At 37.4% G+C, this 20,838-nt stretch overlaps 1 long non-coding RNA gene across 1 annotated transcript in view; it reads right to left on the bottom strand.

Moving 5' to 3' along the window:
- LOC125611512 overlaps positions 1–20,838 on the bottom strand; it is a 26,289-nt gene that overhangs the window by 4,674 nt on the left and 777 nt on the right. The window contains exon 2 of the long non-coding RNA XR_007341681.1: positions 15,845–15,849. This is a non-coding gene — a long non-coding RNA (uncharacterized LOC125611512). The remainder of the gene's footprint in view (positions 1–15,844; positions 15,850–20,838) is intronic.

The raw sequence follows: 20,838 nt of genomic DNA, 5'->3' as shown, positions 1-20,838 counted from the left end.
CCCACCGGCTACAGTTCCCCTCAGAGCCGAAAGCCGGCGCCACGTCACTTCCGCCCACGGGGCAGCCCCTTCCGCCGCCGGCGCCATGCAAGCTTGGCCCGCCCAGCCTGCCGCAACGCCCCCCACCTCCAGTTCCTTGCGCCCGGCCTCCTTGGCCTGGTATCTCCGGACCCTCAGCAGGCCCTTCAGTACCTTTTGTCCCTTGCGGCTGCTACTCTCCTTCCTTTGGCCTTGGCCTTTCTGTCAGTGACCTATTCGCAACAAAACAGGATCCTTTTAAACTTAAAGTAACTTACTAGCGAGGTGGAAAGGGTCGCCCATAGGCTTGTAGGACACTACCTTGTCACTGCCTGTATCATACAAACCTAAGTCGCCTGTTTTATAGATAAGGAAATAGCCAGAGAACACCAAAGCTTTCTCCCAGCTCCTGGCTGTCTTGTGCTTTTTTGAACCACGATGTGTTTCTTCATTGTAAAAACCTGTTTCTCTTGGAAGCTAAGCTTTTATATTCTCATACCCTGATTCTATTCCCCTCAGTCCGCCAGTGGTTTCTTTCCACCACATTTCTGTGAAATGTTAACATATATATATATACATAATATACATATATATATATACATACACATACATATATATATACATACACATACACATATATACATTCATATATATATGTATATGTATATATATATACATATATATATACATACACACACATATATATATATACACACATACATACATTATCTTGTGTGCATGAATTTTGTCCTGTGTTTCTATTTAATTATAATTTCTAAAATAACTTTTGACTGTTATATATCCTACCTTCCTGTTTCAGGCTTTCAGTTTGAGTCCTAACTACACGTAAACAAGTATTTTCTATTAGAATTCTTCATATTCCTGTGTTGCCATAAAAAATCCTGATAAAATTTGCAATATCATCAGTAAAGAAATATAATAAATTAGTTCACATTAAATCTTGAAACACCTAATAAATAACATAAAAAAAAATCCTCTTCCGAGTACTTGCATCTTTGCTTCCAAATATTTGAGATGACACTAGTTTCTATAGCACAGGTCTTTAGTATTTGCTGATTGATTTGTTTCTGATGTTCAGTTATTGAAATCAGAAAAAATGTTTAGTACAAACTGAAATGATTAATGTATTTTGTGTAGGTATTTTTATATTTTTTTATTCTTAATTTCCAGAATTTTTAGAACTTATTTTACCCAGGAAGCTCTTTGTTTTAGAATTTTAACTTGCTCTATTCCTTTTAATAATGGTCTCTTGAATTTTTATACCATATTTCTCCCAGAAAGATAAAATATATCCTCATGTTATTTAACTGAATTTTTTAAAAAATAGTCTGTTGTATGTATGGCAGTGAGATGAAGATCCACAATTCCCTATACAAAATCTTTCTGCCAGATGAATTTTAGAACTCAGAATTTTGCAGACTTTAGAGAATTATAGTTTATGTTACATGATATCCTACAGGGCGTAGGAGAAGAACCCATAATCAAGGTAACATGGGGATGGTGAAATTATAAATATCACACTAAGTAGGATTAATGAAGCATGTAGTCTCATTTCAGAGCAGGTTTTTCAGATCAGGTTTTGCCAGTTTGCCACCTTGACTCTAGGTAAAGTCAAGTTTTAATGGCAAACAGGTCAGGACAGGTTTTGTCACCAATGTTAATAAAACATTTGATTTTCTATGTTTTAGGGGAAGTTCAGAATGGTAAATAAGGGAACACAGAGCTGTTCAAAGAATTATTGGGAAATCAATCACTGAGTAACTCAACAATTTTTTCAGAACAATTATACTTTCAGGAAGTTGTCCTAACTTACCACATATATGTCTTTGATGTTTTGATTAGGAAAATATGTTGATTTGATCATAAAACATGCTGTTCCTTTATTTGAAGACTTATGTAAGGGGAATAAGAAATGAATCCTTGAAAACTGAAATAACAAGTACAAAATGAATAGTAAGATTATTCAGAGATGGGAGAAGTCAGAAGAGACCTGCTTAACAGTACACTTTCCATTTAACTTCAATCTTAGGAGTAGGCCTAAACTGTTAAGTTAGGTAAAAGAAGTCAGCAGAACACTTCTCCATCAAAATGTAGGAACTCAGGCAAAGGAATCAGGTAGGAAGAAGACTTACATAAAATAATAATTCCAGTTTATGGAATACACTGTGCTTTCCAGGCACTATACTAGGTACTTAATTGACGCCACTCCCCACAGCAGTCCTGTAAGTTAAAATCCTCATTTTGTAGAGGAATATAGGCTCAGAAGTTAAGTAACTTGCAGTTAATCACAAAAGAGAAAGAAGGAGAGAGAACACAACTTGAATTTGAGTCCGACTCCAAAATTCATGTATTTCCCGTCATGCCATGCATCTCCTTGGTAAGTGTTTTTTGTTCATATACTGTGTGGTCTGGGAAAAACAGAATAAAGCATGGATTCTTCCCTAAAGTTGCTTAAAATCTGGTTAAGATATTTATTACAATATTGTATAGTTGTTAAGTTGTAGGAAGTGGACTCTTAAAAACATTATTTCTACTTTATTATTACTACTGAATAATTTTGAAATTAGCAAGATTTTGTGAGAGACTGCTCTCTAAGATATGAAAGATTAACAGGAGTTGAAGAGGTAGAGAAACTCTTGCTTGGGCAAAATTATATAATTTAAGGAGCATAAGTGGGACAATTAGGTGGCATACATGGATTGAAAATTAACAAATGAATTCAAATAGGCATGTTTTATTAAAAATATCATCACTGGTTTGAAAAAGCCAAGCAAATGAGTTGTTATCTTTTGGAACAGTGTATTTTCTTGGAAGTGTCGTGTATAAAAGATCACATTTGCTATAAATGATTTTCATTAAAAAATACATCTGAAAATCTTTTTTTTGTTAAGGGGGTTTTAAAGATGGAATTTAAATAATCATAGACTTTGAACAGGCAGAGAAAAAAAATATAAACCCTCTAAAACAGGGTTATTTTCTATTTAACCTTGCTGTTAGATGTTATCAATGTACTCCCTGCTCCTTTTTGCTTCCCAAACATTACCTACCCAGATGCTTGTTAAAACATGGACCCTTTGGGGCTGGGGTTGTGGCTTAGTGGTAGAGCACTTGCCTAGTATGTGCAAGGCCCTGGGTTTGATCCCCAGCACCAAATAAAAATAAATTAAATAAAGGTATTGTGTCAAACTACAACAAAAAAATAAATTTAAAAAAAAAGTTTCATGCTATTCAGTCTCCACCTTCTCTCCCTGTAGTTGTCCTTGACTGATCTCCAAGTCACTCTTCCTCATTTATTGAATACTATCACCTAATGCATCTCTATCACAAGACCTTCAATTTCTACTTGGGTAAAATTTAAAAAGACAACATTCTAGCCTTTTAATTTCTTGAATCCCTCATCTCCATTTTATTCACATTATTTCTGTGATCACCCTTTGGGCTTTGTCATCACCTTTAAAATCAAGCATCCTACTCTTTGGCCACAACCTCCTTTTCTTCTAACTTGTTTATTCAAAGATGCCCACTAAAACTATGTTTCAGCCTCATCAGGATCTCTAATCAAATAAGCTTTCTTTTTTTAATACCTCCCTCTCCAATTTAGAGTTCATGGACTATCATTTCATTACCCTACCCTATTCTATACCTATCCTGAACCATTACATTTCACTTCCAATACCCTAAATTCTGTTGACTTCCTAACTTGCACATTAAGTGTAATTTTCTCTAACAAACATGTTACAGACTGTGTTCGTCATATGCTTTACCACTAAAGATTATGTCTGGAATGCTTAGCAATAATTTTGAAGTTAAAATTGAGTGTCTGGGGAAGTTTCTTGTATTATCGAAGAAACTATAATTTATGATACTAAGAAACAACCTGCAAGGGTTTATACTTGAGTAAGAACTTTGCCCCAACTAGTTCCTAAGAGAGTTCTTTGTTCTTGTGCAATTTAAAGGTCACTGGGATTTTCTCTAACCTCTTTTCTTTATCTTAATGAGAAGAGTAATAGCACTTTGCTTTGTGTGCATGTATGTGCCTGGGAGTGCGCAGAGAGGGTTACTGGGGATTGAACCCTGGGGCTCACACATGCTAGGCAAGTAGGGATATAATGAGTTATATCCTTAGCCCCCTTTTATTTTTTATTTTGATACAGGGTCTCACCTGTTAGAGTCTGTAAACAAGTCAAAATAACACCTGGCATTTTGCCAGGGGAATGTTAGAGTTCGTAAACAAGTCTGGATGGTGCCTGGCAAAATGCCAGAGGGAGTGGTTTGAGAAGTAACAAAAACAAGCCATTAAGTGTGGAGATTCCTGATTGGCTGACTGATGTATCTAGTTTATGCTAATTAGATAAGCTGTGTGGAATGTATAAATACTGCTCCTGTCCTGCAATAAACGGCTTCCACTCCTGCTGTATCAATGTACACAAGTAGTTCGTCACCCCCCGGTTATTTTGCTGCAGCCGGACTGCGGCAGATGGTGGCCCGTACGGGGAGCCCCGGGACACTCGGGGGTAAGTGACGAAAAAAGCTGCCCGTCCATAGATAGGACGGGAGCAAATCTACTCGTCCCTAGGCAGATAGGGCGAGAGGAAAAATGGCCATTTCGAGAAAATGGAGAAGATTGATACAGTATGTTTGTGTCTTGTTTTGTCTCAGTGTATTGTATTGTCTTTGTGATGAAAATATGGAAGGGGTGAGAAGTAAATTACTAAGGGAAGAAGGCACCCCAGTGGAACCAAGAATAGTTAGGGCATGTGTTGATAAGAGCCCAGGAACTCTAGTCAGAAAGAAAAAGAAAGTTCAGAAGAAGAAGGATTATCAGGAAAAAAGTTGCAGCAAAAGGCTATTACTAAATACTTTTCGTTACCGGAGGGTGCGTGAAGCAGAGAGGCGGCTGCCGAGTGTGCAAGCCGGTCACAGCGCAGCAAGGATTTTCCAAGAGGCGGCGGCGACTGGCCCTTCCCCGCCTCCTGGCCGGGGAGCTGGCTCTTCCACTGCCGCGAGCCCAAATCTAGACCTGACCTGGAGGCACAGTCTCGCAGGCTCTTGCTCCCTGTGCCCAGTAGCAGTTTGAGTCCGGGACACTCCCCAGGGCCATCTGGGGCTGCCCAGGCACTACAGCCAGCAGAAGACGCTACTGGTGTCCCTGATGTTTGGTCATTTTCAATGCCAATAACTAAGCTACAATGGTTCTCCCACACCTGGAAGCTGATGAGTAATGAGCACTATTAATGCTTATTTCAAATGCAAAAAAACCTTGAGATAATGTACTAAATTGTTCAGAAGGTTGTTTTCTTAGTAGAATGCTACAGGATTTTCTTTAGCCATCCGGAGTTCCTGCCTTCGTCCCAGTGCCGGTAAAGACCAAGGTGGAAGAATTTCCAGTGTTGCTGAAAACCGGACAAGACTTTTGCTGAGAACCAGACGAGACTTCGGATCAAGCTAGCTGCCTGCAGAACTTACCTGGACTGTGATTTAAGCTAGCTGCCTGCAGAACTTACCTGGACTGTGATTTACCTGGACTGTGAGTTAATCTATTGAGACACTGCTTTACCTGGACTGAGACAACAAACTGTAATCTACAACAAATTGTAACTCGGTATCTTTGCTAACGGTGTCATTGCTGGTATAATTTTTCCAAGGGCTTCTTGCATGGAGCCATCAATTGGCTTGGTATTGTGGCATTTTGTATCCTCCCTTTCTGTTTGTAGCAGGTTATTTATGGTGTTTCTGTAAAAACCACTATGGTCGTTATTTAAATTAAACAAAAGGGGGAAATGTTAGAGTCTGTAAACAAGTCAAAATAACACCTGGCATTTTGCCAGGGGAATGTTAGAGTTCGTAAACAAGTCTGGATGGTGCCTGGCAAAATGCCAGAGGGAGTGGTTTGAGAAGTAACAAAAACAAGCCATTAAGTGTGGAGATTCCTGATTGGCTGACTGATGTATCTAGTTTATGCTAATTAGATAAGCTGTGTGGAATGTATAAATACTGCTCCTGTCCTGCAATAAACGGCTTCCACTCCTGCTGTATCAATGTACACAAGTAGTTCGTCACCCCCCGGTTATTTTGCTGCAGCCGGACTGCGGCACTCACCAAATTGCTCAGGATGGCCTCAAACTTGAGATCCTCCTTGGCCTCCAGAGTAGCTGGTATTAGAGGCATGTATTCCCTCTCCCTATAGTTCTTTGCTATTTTGAGATACTTAAATTCAACAAGTTTCTTCCCTTTCAGTGTTCCTTTTTAAATAACTTCCTTTTATGAGTCACTTGTATATCAGTGGTAATTAAAGTTATTAAGAAAATGTTATTAAGATAATCTTAAAGTATATTTGAACAAAGGCTATATCAAAGAGTTAAGTTGAAATGTGTTTTATTTCCGCAGATGTCAACACCTCCCACCTTCTCAGGAACATACATGATCTCTTTTTTATATTTAAGCCCTGCATTGCCACTGGATCTTCCCCATTGTTTTCTAAAACATGCTCAAGTCTCTTTCATTTAAACATTTTAAAACTTCCCCTGCTATGAATTTCCCTCCAGCTGCTACTGTCTTTTGTCTTCACCTTCGCAATCAAACTTCTCATATCTAGAAAGAATTGTCTGTACTGAACTTCATTATTTCCCACCCATTTCACCCCACTTCATTCTGGATGCTGCCTCCTCTTACCAAAACAACTTTCATTAAGGTCATAAAAGTACAAAATGTGCTCCAAAGAGATAAATCCATCTTAATATTTATGCACTCCCTTTTTTTAAAATCAAGAATTGAACCCAGGTGCAATTAGCCACTGAGCCACATCCCCAGCCCCTTTTTTGTATTGTATTTAGAGACTGCGTCTCACTGAGTTGCTTAAGGCCTGGCTAAGTTGCCAAGGACTGGCTTTGGACTCCCAATCCTCCTGCCTCAGCCTACCAAGCCACTGGGATTACAGGTGTGCACCACCACACACAGCTCATACACTTCCTTTGGTGCTCACCTGCAGGCTGACATGATTTTCCTAGAACTCAAGAGATCCATAGAAAAGAATGTGAATTTTATCCACAATTGGAAAATTCAAATATTCACCAGATTGATAAGCAGGGTACTACAGAAAACATTAAAATATTCCTGAGGTACCTAATATTTGGAGGAGGAGAGGGAACTTGAGGATGCTTGTCATGCCCGTTATCAATGTTGTGCACAGAGTTCTAACTCCACTCTTGTTGCCTTCTCTGTGAAATGCAGTTTGGTCCTTTAAATGTTTTTCCTTTGCTAGCTGGTACATTGTTGAGCTTCATTAGTCAAAAGTACAGAAGGGACCCTGCAAAAGGAAAGAATTTGCTTCCTGGTTCCTGCGTACTCCCTCATCAGATTCCTGCAATACATGTTGCTTCTCCAGTGTTCAGCTACTACACCCACTCAGCTTTCCCAGTGTCCTGCTCCTGCACTGTGGGGGACTTCTTCAATTGCCAATCCTGGTTTTGCACAGCACCTAGCAGCACCCAGCACCTAGCAGCTCGCTCAAACCAGCCCCACTCCCACAGATCCTTGATTCTCCCTGAGCAGCGTTGTGTTGGCATGCCTCCAATGCAATGCAGCTCCAAGAACAACTTTCCCCAGAATCTCAGAGTGCATATTTCCAGCAAGTTCCAGAAAGTCTGTTTCCAGCAAGATAAAGAAGACAAATTTCCAGCAAGTTCTAGAGAGTGGATTTCTGTCAAGTCCACCAACTGAGTGACACAAGGACTTTGCCTTGAGATTTCATTCAGTGACCCCCAACATGCCCTCTCCAAGTCTTGGATTTCAGCTCTGGGAGGTACTCTTGTTTGTGAACTGTATCTCAGCTCTGGAAGTAGTGTTTGCTCCTTATATTTCCTATTCTTATATTCTTTAGAGTTCCCTTTATTCCTACTAGCCTCAGCCAGATACAACAAAGAAAAAAGCTTTTACTTTTTCAAATCACTGTGTGGTTTCTCTCTACTGATTGGACCCAGACTGATACAACCCTTCCTTTAGCTTCATAGGTAGAACCTGTCTTATTTTTTCTTTCTTCCCCTTAAGCTTAATGAGTTAATTTATTTCTGACCAGCTAGAGTTATTGCCATGTAGCCTTTTGATGTACTACAATTTTGTACTGCTATTTGATGTTAATTATGATGTATAGGAGCTAGAATTTCTTCCGTAACATATAGTTTAGGTTGTAGAATTCAATGAACAATGATTTATTGCCATTTATCATTCAGTTTAATTGATGAAAGAAATGCCTTTATTCCCAGAAGAGACTATGACTGTGCTGATTTTGTAACAAGGACAAAAGGAAAAATGAAATGATTACTAAGACTGAGCATCTTTACAAGGCGATTTATATTTTTTAGTTAATTATGAAAATTGACTTTTGAGATTATTTAGTGTGATATAGCAAGTTCTAAGACAATCTATGGGTAGACCAAATCTCCTTTTCTGAATTCTTCCTGTCTACACCTTTCCCTCCCTTTCAGGTACCTTTCCCAGACTCAACAGTCCATATCCTGCAGCAACACGCACTCTTATCCAAGAAAAAGAAAAGAAACTGATTCTCAACACTAACCTCTGTGACTATGAGGGACTTGATGCAAGTATGATGGGCTCAAAATAAGATTGACTGACATATAGCAGAAAATCTGTCATGCCAAGCTTCCACCATCAGCGGAGAGGATCTACCTATGCTTTTAAAGCCCAAATTCTGTCATTATAGGAGAAACTTCTCTCACTCCATATCTTGTTCTAGCTCCTAGTTTTCTTCTTCCTTTCCCAACTAGACTTCTTTAAAGAACAATCTATGTGACATCATAATATATTTGATATACTATTCTATTTTTTCATTGTATCTTCTCCCTAAAGTTGGCCATTTTGCCAACTCTCCCAACCTTTTCCCCTATAAACCAGTTGGCTTGTTGCCTTGGAGAAGGGACAAAGTAGGAAAATCTTTATGGTTTTAGGTTCCAAAAGTTCAAAGTCTGATATGGAGAGATTTAGGCTATAGGAAAAATAATGGCTTTAGGAGAAGCTAGGGGCAAGGGATATATAGATGGAGGGAGAACAGGCAGCATCCTTCCTCTCCCCCAGCTCTAGAAACAGATTTGGCTGGGGCAGTACCACACACACCCTTTCTAACCTTCCTGGCCTCCAAACATCTCCATTCTTTTTTTAGTAATGAGTAATATTCCAAAATTCTGGAAAAAAAACTAGAATTGGGGTTCTCAAAACGGAAATAGAATTGATGGGATGTATTAAAATCTGTATTTCTTTACAGACTTGAGTTGTAGGCTAAAATTTGTACTGCTCCATGTTCATTTATCCTTGCCTCCCCAGTTTTTTGCTGACCATTCATCCTTTACTCCAGGCAATTTGCTCAACCCCCACCAGTCCACTAAGAATTCCCATAATGAAGTCATCAATAACCCTCTATTTCCTAACCCAGTCTTCAATCCTCAGAACTTACCCCACAAACTTTTCAATTAGATGTTGAAAGTACTGATACACTCTTTCTTTCCTTTTTTTTTCCCCTTGGCAATATGGAGATTGAACACAGGGTCTGGCACATGCTAGGCAAGTGAACTACCACTAGGCTACATCTTCAAGTCTTTTAAATTTTATTTTGAGACAGGGTGTCCCTAAATTGCCCAAGCTGGCCTTGAACTTGGGAGCCTCCTATCTCTGCCTCCTGAATAGCAAAGACTACAGGCATGCACCACCACCATGACTACTCTTTCCTTCTTGAAATTTTTTCCTGTCCCACCTCTGTGAAACAATCACATACTACTCTCTATTTTATTTCTTTGAATAATCCTTAATTCCATTTAGTATTCTAACTTTGTAGTTATATTATTAAGTCTGATCTTCCTCAAAGCCTAGGCTTTAGTTTATTTAGCTTTAAAATTTTAAACTATTACTATTGTTATATATTTTCAACTGCCAAATATATTAATACTTTTGTTACAGCTTCCCTAATCCAAAAATCTAAAATCTGAAGCACTCCAAAATCAGAAACTTTTTGAGTGCCAATGTGACATCACAAGTGGAAAATTCCACCTCTGATCTCATGTGTTGAGTCTCAGCCAAAAAGAAGGTACGCTAAAAATATTTATAAAATTACCTTCAGGCTTGTATATGAAACATAAATGAATGTTGTGCTTAGCTGTGGATCCCCTCTCCAAGATATCTCACTGATATGCAAATATTCCAAAATCCAAAAATTCCTAAATCTGAAACACTTCTAGTCTCAAGCACTTTGGATAAAGGATTATCAACTTTGTAATACCTACCAGAGGTATATATCCAGCAGTGGCTTTTTTCCTGACATAAGTATTACATAAACTTTACTACTTAGATGTCACATGCATATCTTAAATCCATCATTTTTTTTTAAAAAAGAATTTCCCATCCTTCCTTCACCTCTTATCTCATATTTTATCTGTATTCACCTTCCAGACCAAGCAAGGTCCTGGCAGGAAATCGATGACACACAAACAAGAAGTCACTGATAAAAGTTCAATGAGGGAACTGTTCAAGAGATCCAATAAGGGTTCTCTTATTGGAAGGTTTAAGCAGTCAAGGGGATGAATTTATGACCTGAATATGACAAAAGCTGTGATCATAGTCATGACCGAACTCTGGCCTTTCTCCCTGATGTCTTGCTCATAGCACCCATTGGCCAAATCCACCTTGAAGCCAGAGATCAAAGGAGCTCAAGGATTTGATCCATAGAAATCAGCTTCCTGGGGCATAAAGCAGTAAGATAAAGGGCAGAGAGTGGCTCTGAGTGCAGCAAATGGAGAATGATCAGCGAAAAGCCCCAGTAAATGTAGCACCAAGGTCCCAGTCTCTCTAGTCAAGAACCTGGAGTTTTTTCCTTAACTCTTCTCTCTTCCACTGTATCTAATCAGTCACCAAATCTATGCATACTACTTTTTCACAGTCACCCCTCTTTGCCACTCCCCATCAGTTAGCACTGGGGTTCTTTCCTCATCTTGATAAATAAACACATTTCTTATCTAGTCTCTCAGCTTCTCATTTCAAACCATCCCTTTGTGTTACTATTGGAGATCCTTCCAAAAGGCTAAGCATTAGCACTGTAATGAAGGATCACCATGTTTCTGTATTTTTTTCATTTTAAAATTAATTGCAAAAGTCATTTACCATATTTCCAAAGAAATCCAAGCTGTACTGTACTGAACTGTGCTAAATAAAATGTGAACTCTTCTAAAGAGATAGCCACTGTTAATAATTTTATTATATTTTTCCAGATAGACATTTTTTCAACTTTTTATTTTATTTTATTTTTAAAATATTTATTCTTAAGTTTTATGTGGATACAATATCTTTATTTTACATTTATGTGGTGCTGAGGATTGAACCCAGTGCCTCATGCATGCTAGGTAAGCGCTCTATCACTGAGCCACAACCCCAGCCTCTCAACTTTTCATTTTAAAGTAATTACAGACTTACAGAAAGTTGCAGAAAATTTGTATCGAGAGTTCCCCATACTTTCGCCCAGTGTTGTGAGTGGAATTGTGTCCCCACAAAACTATGTTACAGGTCTAATTCCAAGTGCCTGTGAATGTGACCTTATCAGGAAATAGGGTCTTTTTCAGAAGTAATCAAGTTGAAATGAAGTCACACTGGACTAAGGTGGATCCAAAATCCAATGACTAACATCTTGTAAGAAGAAGGAACTTTGGAAACAGACATACTGACAATGAATGCCTTGTGATCGTGGAGGCACACCCTAGAGTGGTGTATCTATAAGCCCAGAAGCACCAAGGGTTGCTGAGAACCAATAGCACTGGAGAGAGGCAAGGGAGGATCCTCCTTTAGATTCTTCAGAGATCCTTCTCACAGTTCTGAACTTTGGAATTCTGTCCTCCAGAATTGTGAGGCGGCACCACTTTTATGCTGTTTTGGGCTTCCTAGTTTGTGGTAATTTATCACAGCAGCCTAGGAAACCAATACACAGAGCTTCCCCCCCCCCCCCCGTAACATTTTAACTGTACTATATTATCAAAGCAAGGAAATTGACATAAGCACAACACTGTTAACTAGACTGTAGACCTTGTTCAGATTTTCCCCACATTGAATTATTTTAATTACATAGAAGTATACCCACCCCACCCTCTGCACGTATACACACCCAACATTTTCCATTGCTTTTTTTTTTTTTTTGGTGCTGGATGGAAGCAGAGCTTTGTGAATACCAGTTAAATTCTGTATCACTGAGCTGCATGCACCTCCATTGCTTTTAAAGTTCCTTTTTTCTCAGTTTACATAAAGTTAATTATCAATAACATATGTGACAGAAAAAGAGAATTTTACATGAGAACACCCTTAAATCAAGAAAAAGACTAAACACTGAAGAAAATAGATTAAAAAATATAAAAGGGTAATTTATATAAGGAAAAATACAAATGGCCAATGAACACATGAAAAGATGCTGAGTAGACTAATAATCAGGGAAATGTAAATTATAATCACAATGAAATGTTTCCTACTCAGTTAGAGATGTGGGATATAAATTGATAACAAAAATTTTTAGAAGATTATTTAGCAGAACATTTAAGATGTTGTACCATTTGAATTGGCAAATGCCTAGGACTCTTGGAAATACTTAAGCATGTATGGAAAGATAATGTCTTAGAGACTATAATGTTTTGAATAAGAAAAAATTGGACAAGCTAAATGTTGATCAATACAAGAATGGCTAGATTAATTATGATATGCCCATATTATGAAGCCATTAAAAGATTGAAGTAGACAAGCAATCATATTATTAAGTAAATAAAGAAAACAGTAGAACAATAGGTATTAGAGAGGCAATGTTTAAAGAGCATAGGCTCTACTAATAATCCTGGCTCCACCACTTACTAGTCCTGGAAACTTGGATACCTTAAATATTTACTTAACCTTCAGAACTTCAGTTTCCTCATAGGAAATGAGAATGATAATATTATTATCTATCCCAAAAGGTTGTTGTCAACATTAAGATAATTCATCTAGATGTGGTGGTGCAGATCCATAATCTCAAAGACTCAGGAGGCTGAGGCAGGAGGATCACAAGTTTAAGGCCAGCCTCAGCAATTTAGCAAGACCCTGTCTCAAAATTAAAAAAAAAAAAAATGAAAAGGATTGGGGATATAGCTCAGTGGTAAAGTGCCTCTGGGTTCAGTGCCCAGTACAAAAAAAAAATGCTAATTCACATAAGCATATTTTACAGTGGAATTTTGTATATAGCTATTGTTCAGTAAATTTTAGCTAGTACTATTATTTTTGCTTATGTAAAAAATATGTATTTTCTTTTTAAAAATTTTTTTAAAGAAAGAGAGAGAGAATTTTTTAATATTTATTTTTTTTAGTTTTCGATGGACACAACATCTTTATTTTATTTTTATGTGGTGCTGAGGATTTAATCCAGCGCCCCGCACATGCCAGGCGAGCACGTTACCACTTGAGCCACATCCCCAGCCCAAAAATATGTATTTTCAATACTTATTTATTTATATCTATCTCTTTTACATATATATGAAAGAATATATGTCTATATATCAAATTGTGACATCCTCTGGAAAGGCCATAACTTTCATCTTCAGTAATATATATTTCTATATCCATTACAGAAGTAGTTGACCTTTATTCTTATTCTTAGTCAACATCTGAACTACCTTGGTATATTTGGGGAATCCCTCACCTTATGAAGCAGACCATGCATTCGTTCTACTATAGAAATGGAAATTAGGAGAGTGTTTTTTCAGACTTCCTTGTCATCTGGGCTTGGGCTCCATCAGTCAGGTGCTTACCAAAGGCATTCTGGCCCAGTAGAGGCAGCAGCGTGCCGGCAGCTAATATTGGGTCTGCAGACGAAGACATGGCAGCAATTGCAACATCAGTGGTGTCAGCAGAAACAGCTATGTGGTCAGTAAGGACAGGGTGGATAGTTCTTCATAGGAATTGCCTTCCCAGAGGACCTGTGAGCCATCCAATCTTTTTATTAAAGACCTTTTTCCTTAATTAGTTGGAGTTGGTTGGTTGGTCTACTAGACATTAAGAACACCGACTGATGTTTTTTAAACGAGAAACCTCCTCAACCTTTCATTATGAACTATTTCAAACATATAAAAAAGTTAAAAGAATATTAAAATGAGTACCTGGATATTATGTTTCCAAATTCCGCAATTATGATGTTCTTTACCTTTGTATCCTTGTACATATTTTTCCTGAATATTTGAAAGTTATTTGCACACATATCAGAAAATAGTTCCCAAATATTTTCTTGTATCAGATTTCCCCAGACATCCTAAAAATGTCTTTTGTACCACTTTTTTTTTTTAACCAGCTAAGATCCAATAAGACACATTGTATTTGGCTATGCCTATTTGGTGCTTTTTTGAGATTAAAAAAAAAAGAATATAATTAAAAAAAAAAGATACAGGCTTTGGGTCTTCTTTTATTGCCCAGCTTCTACCTAGTGATTCAGAAGATAAATATGGGAACAGTTAGACTTCTATGAAGTGCAGGGCATAGCATATAAATAGAAGTTCTCTGACCTGATGAACACAGTTTCTCTATTTCTCCAAAATTCATGCTATTTGCCCATCTCACTTTAACCAGCTTAAGGAACAGATATGGACAGGGGATATTCGAATTAATTATTTCCTTGGCTCAGAGCCACATTACGGGGAGAGCTGAGCAGGGCTGATTGATGCCCATGTTTAATAACTATTATCCACTCCTGTGAGAAGCCAGCACAAATACCTCAGCACAGTGATCAGCGAGTATCAGTCTGATTTCAATCTAACTGTTCAGCCTTAACTCTCACCACTTCCTCTTACACATCATAATCTCTATAGACCTTGTTTCATATTTTCCCATCTGTAAAGAAAATGCTTTTTTCTCCATGTCTATCCTCAAACTCTCATTTATACTGCAAGGTCCAAGATATGTGCCATGAGCTCAGTGAAAATGTTTTAGAATCTACTTTCCTTCTTTTATGCTCTGTCTTGTGTATCTCTTATTGTGCTTAGCAAATTTTGTTTCATATCATATTGGGCACTCCCCCCTACTAAGGAAACTCATTAAAGACTTTAATTATTTTAGTACTTTTTCATACCATCTTTTTTTGGGGGAAGACAATACTGGGAATTGAACCCAGTATTGCTCTACCACTGAGCTACATTCGAGCCCCTTTTATTTTCAGACAGCGTCTTGCTTAGTTTCTGAGGCTGGCCTCCAACTTGTGATCCTCTTGCCTTCTCCAGAGTAGCTGGGATTGCAGGTGAGCACCACCATGTCCAGCTTTATACCACCCTTAACATAGTAAGTAATTGATTTTTGTGAATTTGTTTATAATTAACCATACAGATTTGAGAGTAATCACACAATAATATTAGCAAGATACCAGGCACTAAAAAGAATTCTAATGAAAATGGGATTAGAATAGTTGATTTTACATACCTGGCTTTCCTCACGTTAAAGACTGTTTTCCTCAGAGAAGCCGCTGAAGACCCTAAGTAAAGTATATTCCCTCCATTATAATCTTCTAGCACTGTTTGCCTTTTCTTTGCCCACCTTGTATATTTATTATTTCATTTTGTGATAATTAATATCTTTCTCTATCACTAGAGCAAAGTTTCTAGGAGGTAGAAGATTATATATTTTTTCCTCATGGCTGCAGCCCTAGCAAAGTCAGTGAATACATGAATACATCATTATGTTACCTAAAAATAGAGAAAGACTAATAATTACATAAGTTCCAGAATAGTGACCAGACCCTTAAGTTACAAAATAACACACGCCCTTCATGATCTGTATAATATACATTTCTTTAATGATGATCATAATTTTTAAAACTTGTGAATTAATGTAACAGAAAATCATTTTCAAAAGTCTATTTTATAGGTCTGGGATTGTGGCTCAGCGGTAGAGCACTTGCCTAGCACGAGTGGGGCCCAGGTTCGATCCTCAGCACCACATAAAAATAAAGGCATTGTGTTGTGTCCATCTACACCTAAAAAATAAATGTTTTTTTTTAAAATCTATTTTATGAATCCACTGCTACATATTCTGAGGCAATACTTTTTTTAATACATTTTCTGGGGCTGAGGCTGGGGCTCAGTGGCAGAGTGCTTGCCTAACGTGTGAGGCATTGGGTTAAATTCTCAGCACCACATATAAATAAATGAATAAAATAAAGGTCCATCAACATCTAAAAATATTTTTAAAAAATACATTTTCTGTATGTATGTGTATATGAGTGTGAATGTTTGCTCATGTAACACATATGCAGCTTTTCTGTGTGTGTGTGTGTGTGTGTGCTTGTGCCAAGAATCAAACTCAGGGCCTCATGTATGCTAGGCTAACACTCTACTGCTGAGCTACATCCCCAGTCCAGCCTTCTTTAATCATTTTATTAAAAAGTATTTTTTTTAATTTGAAAGATTAATTATCTTGTGACCTGAATCAATTATTGACACTGTGTCCAATTTGAAGGAAGTAGAGATATAGCAATTTATCTGATTCATTATATTATCCAAATGTTTTAATTTCATAAAAAACATTTGGATAATATAAACCAAAATCAAGGGTATCAAAATTACTTTTTAGATTGATCAACTCTTCTGAATGACTTATAAATCTTTGTTTTCATTTTGAGGAGAGTAATCATAGATTTTTATCAAATAAAACTTATCATTAAAAAGAACCTTTTTCAGGGTTCTTTTACTACTCTCTAAAACAATCCAACATCTTAGACTCCAGCACAAGTGCCATCTTTTCACACAGCTAAGATCACATGTTGTTAATATTCCTTATTAAGGAAAATGACTCTCTGTATGTTTTCGATGTTCATTTCTGACACTTAATTAGAATTAATGAAGTTACCCATTTACAGATGTCAAGAGTTCCAGGAACTCCTGAAACTATAATAGAAAGATTGATGAAATTTGTGACTTTCCTCAATTGAGGCCAAGTGAGAACAGATGCTTTAATTCCATATGTGCAATGGAGAATGTGTGTGTCTCTGTGTCTGTGGGAAGGCTAAGTGAACCCAAGGTGTGATCTTTGGCAGCTTTATGCAGTACAAGAAGCATGAAGAAAAATGTTTATAAAAGAACACATTTGAATCCCTGGTACCTCTCCGTAGAATCACCATGTTGTCAGACAGTAAAGGAAAGTTTAAATACAAGTAAATTATGCTTCCCCTGAATACAGTCTACTCTCAGGTGCATAATTACTGGGTGTGTACTTGGGAGTTCCGAGCTTGAATGAGTCTTTCATTTCTCACTTGTGGGAGTCAGCTCACCTCTTGGCACCCAAGATGCAGTAAACAACAGCTTCCAGATGCCAAAAGTATACTCCTGCCAGCAGCCAGCAGATGGCCTCAAGGATGGCAGCCATGATGCTTCACGAATGGCTCCATGGTAGCCTGGCTGGCTTACCATCTTACTGGATGTCAGATACATTCAAAAGAAGCCACATAAGTTACATCTGAGCTCTGTAGTGTTATAATAAAATTACAGTCTTGAACACAGCAGTCAAACTTAAGAAGAATTAGAACAGTATCAAATTTTTTCATCTACCTATTTGTATGTTCCTCTCCTGCCTTCTTCTTCTGCTTCCTCTTCAGAGATAACTACAATCTTAGTTATTTTTGTTAATTTTCCCCATGCTTTTAAAAAGTGGTGTTAGCAAATACACATATATTTAAACTTTGTATTGCTTCATTTTCCTTGCTTGGTGTTTTATAAAAATTATATATCTACTGTAGTCTTCAGTAACTTGATTTTTTTCATCCAAAAAAAAATGATTTTAAGATCCATCTATGTTGCTGTTTGTAACTCTAGTTCACACATTTATTTCCATTGCTGTATAAAGTTACACTGTGTAATCAGAGCATGATTATGAATTTATTTTTCTATCCCTGGAAATTTGGGTTGCTTACAGATTTGTGGTTTATTTGTTTGTTTGTTTATTTGGATATTTTTTATTGATTTTATTTTTGCCATTATGAATGATACCCCTGTGCAAGTGTGGTCTAGTGAACAAGTACAAGAGTTTTCTAGAAATAAGGCTAGCAATGGAATTGTTGAGTCTTAGGATATGTGGAAGGTCAACTTTACATGGTAGCATCAAGCTTTCCTAAAGCGGTTTTATCAATTCATATCCTCACAGCTGTATGTAAGAGTTCCTTTTAATCTACACATCTACCAGCACTTGATATTATCAGATCTTATGTTTCACTAATCTAGGAGGTATAAAACAGTATCTCATTTGAAATCATTCCTGAAGTATCTTCATCAGGCCCAATTCAGATGACATTCCATGACATCTCAGAGCTATGGATCTAGAAAGAATTGGAGAAAGTAGAGAGGGGTACAGAATTTCATATTGAGCCATGGAAATGCAAATAATTATAGTCAATCCCTGCAAAAGCATTTCCTTTGAAATTCAATCTCATATAACATGTACTATTTTTAGTTTCTCCTTTGTATGTACCAGGCACTTTTCTAGACCCAAAATCACAGTGAATGAAACAGACAAGGTCCTACCCCTCATAGTGGGAGAGGAAGAAAACAAACAAATAGATAAATGACATAATATCCAAAAGTGAGACTAGTTTTGGAGCCAGGTAAATCAGAGCTCAAATAGATTCTCCACACCATCCCAGATGACCTCTCTAAACCTGTTTTATCTTTTATAAATGAGAATTATCACATACGTGAATATATCATAGTGAATTCCACCTTTATGTGTATCTATAAAGCACTATTTAGAAAAAAACAATAAATGAAAGAAGGAAAACTGGTAGAGTAGAGGAAGGGGAAACAGGGGGAGGGATGAAGAGAGTGAAAAAGAAAGTAGTAGGGACTGAAATGGAGCAAATGATATTCCATGCATGTATGATTATGTTAAAATGAACCTCACCATTATGTATAACTATAATTCAGCAATAAAAACATTTTTAAAATAAAGTAACTAATTTATTATTGTTCTCTAGATACAAAAGAAACCCAGAGAACAGAAAGTTAAAAACTATTTAGTTACTTTTTCCAGATACATTTATCTCATGTTCCTTTAAAATTTTAAGAGGGCAAAACCAGTTATACATGTAGTATTATTCAAATGTATTTGCACATCTTGTCAATCTACTGGCATTTTAAGAAATAAAGACAAATCAAGATAAAAATGACAATTATCATCTTGCAGGGTTACTGTAAGAATTAGGAACTGCTATATAAAGATGAGTATTTTCTCTTCTGGTCATTTTAAGGAATGTTGGGAGCAAGAGAATCCAAAGATCTCAGCAGTGGAGCAGTCTCATCTCCTGGACCCACAGGATTACACTTCTCATGGAAACAGCAGCTTGTGCACCTCTGGGCAGCTAGCATCAGCCTGTTCATTGCATCCTGATAACCATTGCTCACCATCTCCTATTTACTTGAATTGACATCTTGATTCTTTTTTTTTTTAGGTATTTTTTTTACACAATACCTTTATTTTATTTATTTATTTTTATGTGGTACTGAGGATCAAACCCAGTGTCTTGCATGTGCTAGGCAAGCACTCTACCACTGAGCTACAATCCCAGCCCCATGACATCTTGATTCTGCTTCTACTTTTGTTCCTCTGAGACTGAGAGACTTGGAATTGAGCTCTGTTATTCCAGCAACACTATAATTCTTGATATTTTTCAGACATTTCAGATAACCTTAGTTAAACATTGACTTTAACAAAATAGAGTCACCCCTCCGTATCCATAGAGAATTAGTTCCCTGACTCCTCAAGGGTACCAAAATCCTCAGATGCTCAAGTCCCTTATATAAAATGGCATATTATTGGCATGTAACCTACACATAACCTTTTGTATATATTAAAGGGTTTGGGGGGACAGTGTTGGGGATGGAATCCAAGACCTCATGCAGACTAGGTAAGTACACTACCACTGAGCTACATTCCTGTCCCTTCCTATATGCTTTAAATGATCTCCAGATGACTTATGATACATACTATAATGTAAATAGGTGTTGTGTTTTATTGTTTATGGAATCTGACAAGAAAAAAAGGGTCTTCATATATTCAGTACAGGCACATTTTTCCTCTGAATATTTTGGATCATCAATTGGTTGAATCAATATATGCAGAACCCAGGGATACCGAGAACCAACTGTATATGAGTCAATCTGGGAAGCTGAACACTACAGAATGTTTTCAAAGAAATGCCGCAGTCCAGCTGCAGCAAAATAACCGGGGGGGTGACGAATAACTTGTGTACGTTGATACAGCAGGAGTGGAAGCCGTTTATTGCAGGACAGGAGCAGTATTTATACATTCCACACAGCTTATCTAATTAGCATAAACTAGATACATCAGTCAACCAATCAGGAATCTCTACACTTAATGGCTCGGTTTTGTTACTTCTCAAACCACTCCCTCTGGCATTTTGCCAGGCACCATCCAGACTTGTTTACAACTCTAACATTCCCCTGGCAAAATGCCAGGTGTTATTTTGACTTGTTTACAGACTCTAACAAAGAAATATCAATATTTTTTGAATTATGTGATAATGATATTGTGATAAGTCAAAGAATATTATTTTTTTGTTGTTCTTTTCGTGGTGCTGGGGATTGAACTTAGGGGTGCTCTACCACTGATCTACATCTCCTGTAAGAATCCCAGTTGCTCGAAAGCTAAGGCAGGAGGATGGCAAGTTTGAGACTAGCTTGGTAACTTAGTGATATCCTGTATCAAAATAGGTAGAGTGCCCTTGGGTTCAATCCCCAGTACGGG

Source organism: Marmota marmota, unplaced genomic scaffold, assembly GCF_001458135.2.
Source record: "Marmota marmota marmota unplaced genomic scaffold, marMar, whole genome shotgun sequence".
Lineage (NCBI taxonomy): Eukaryota > Metazoa > Chordata > Mammalia > Rodentia > Sciuridae > Marmota > Marmota marmota.
This window is presented reverse-complemented; position numbering and strand designations above follow the sequence as displayed.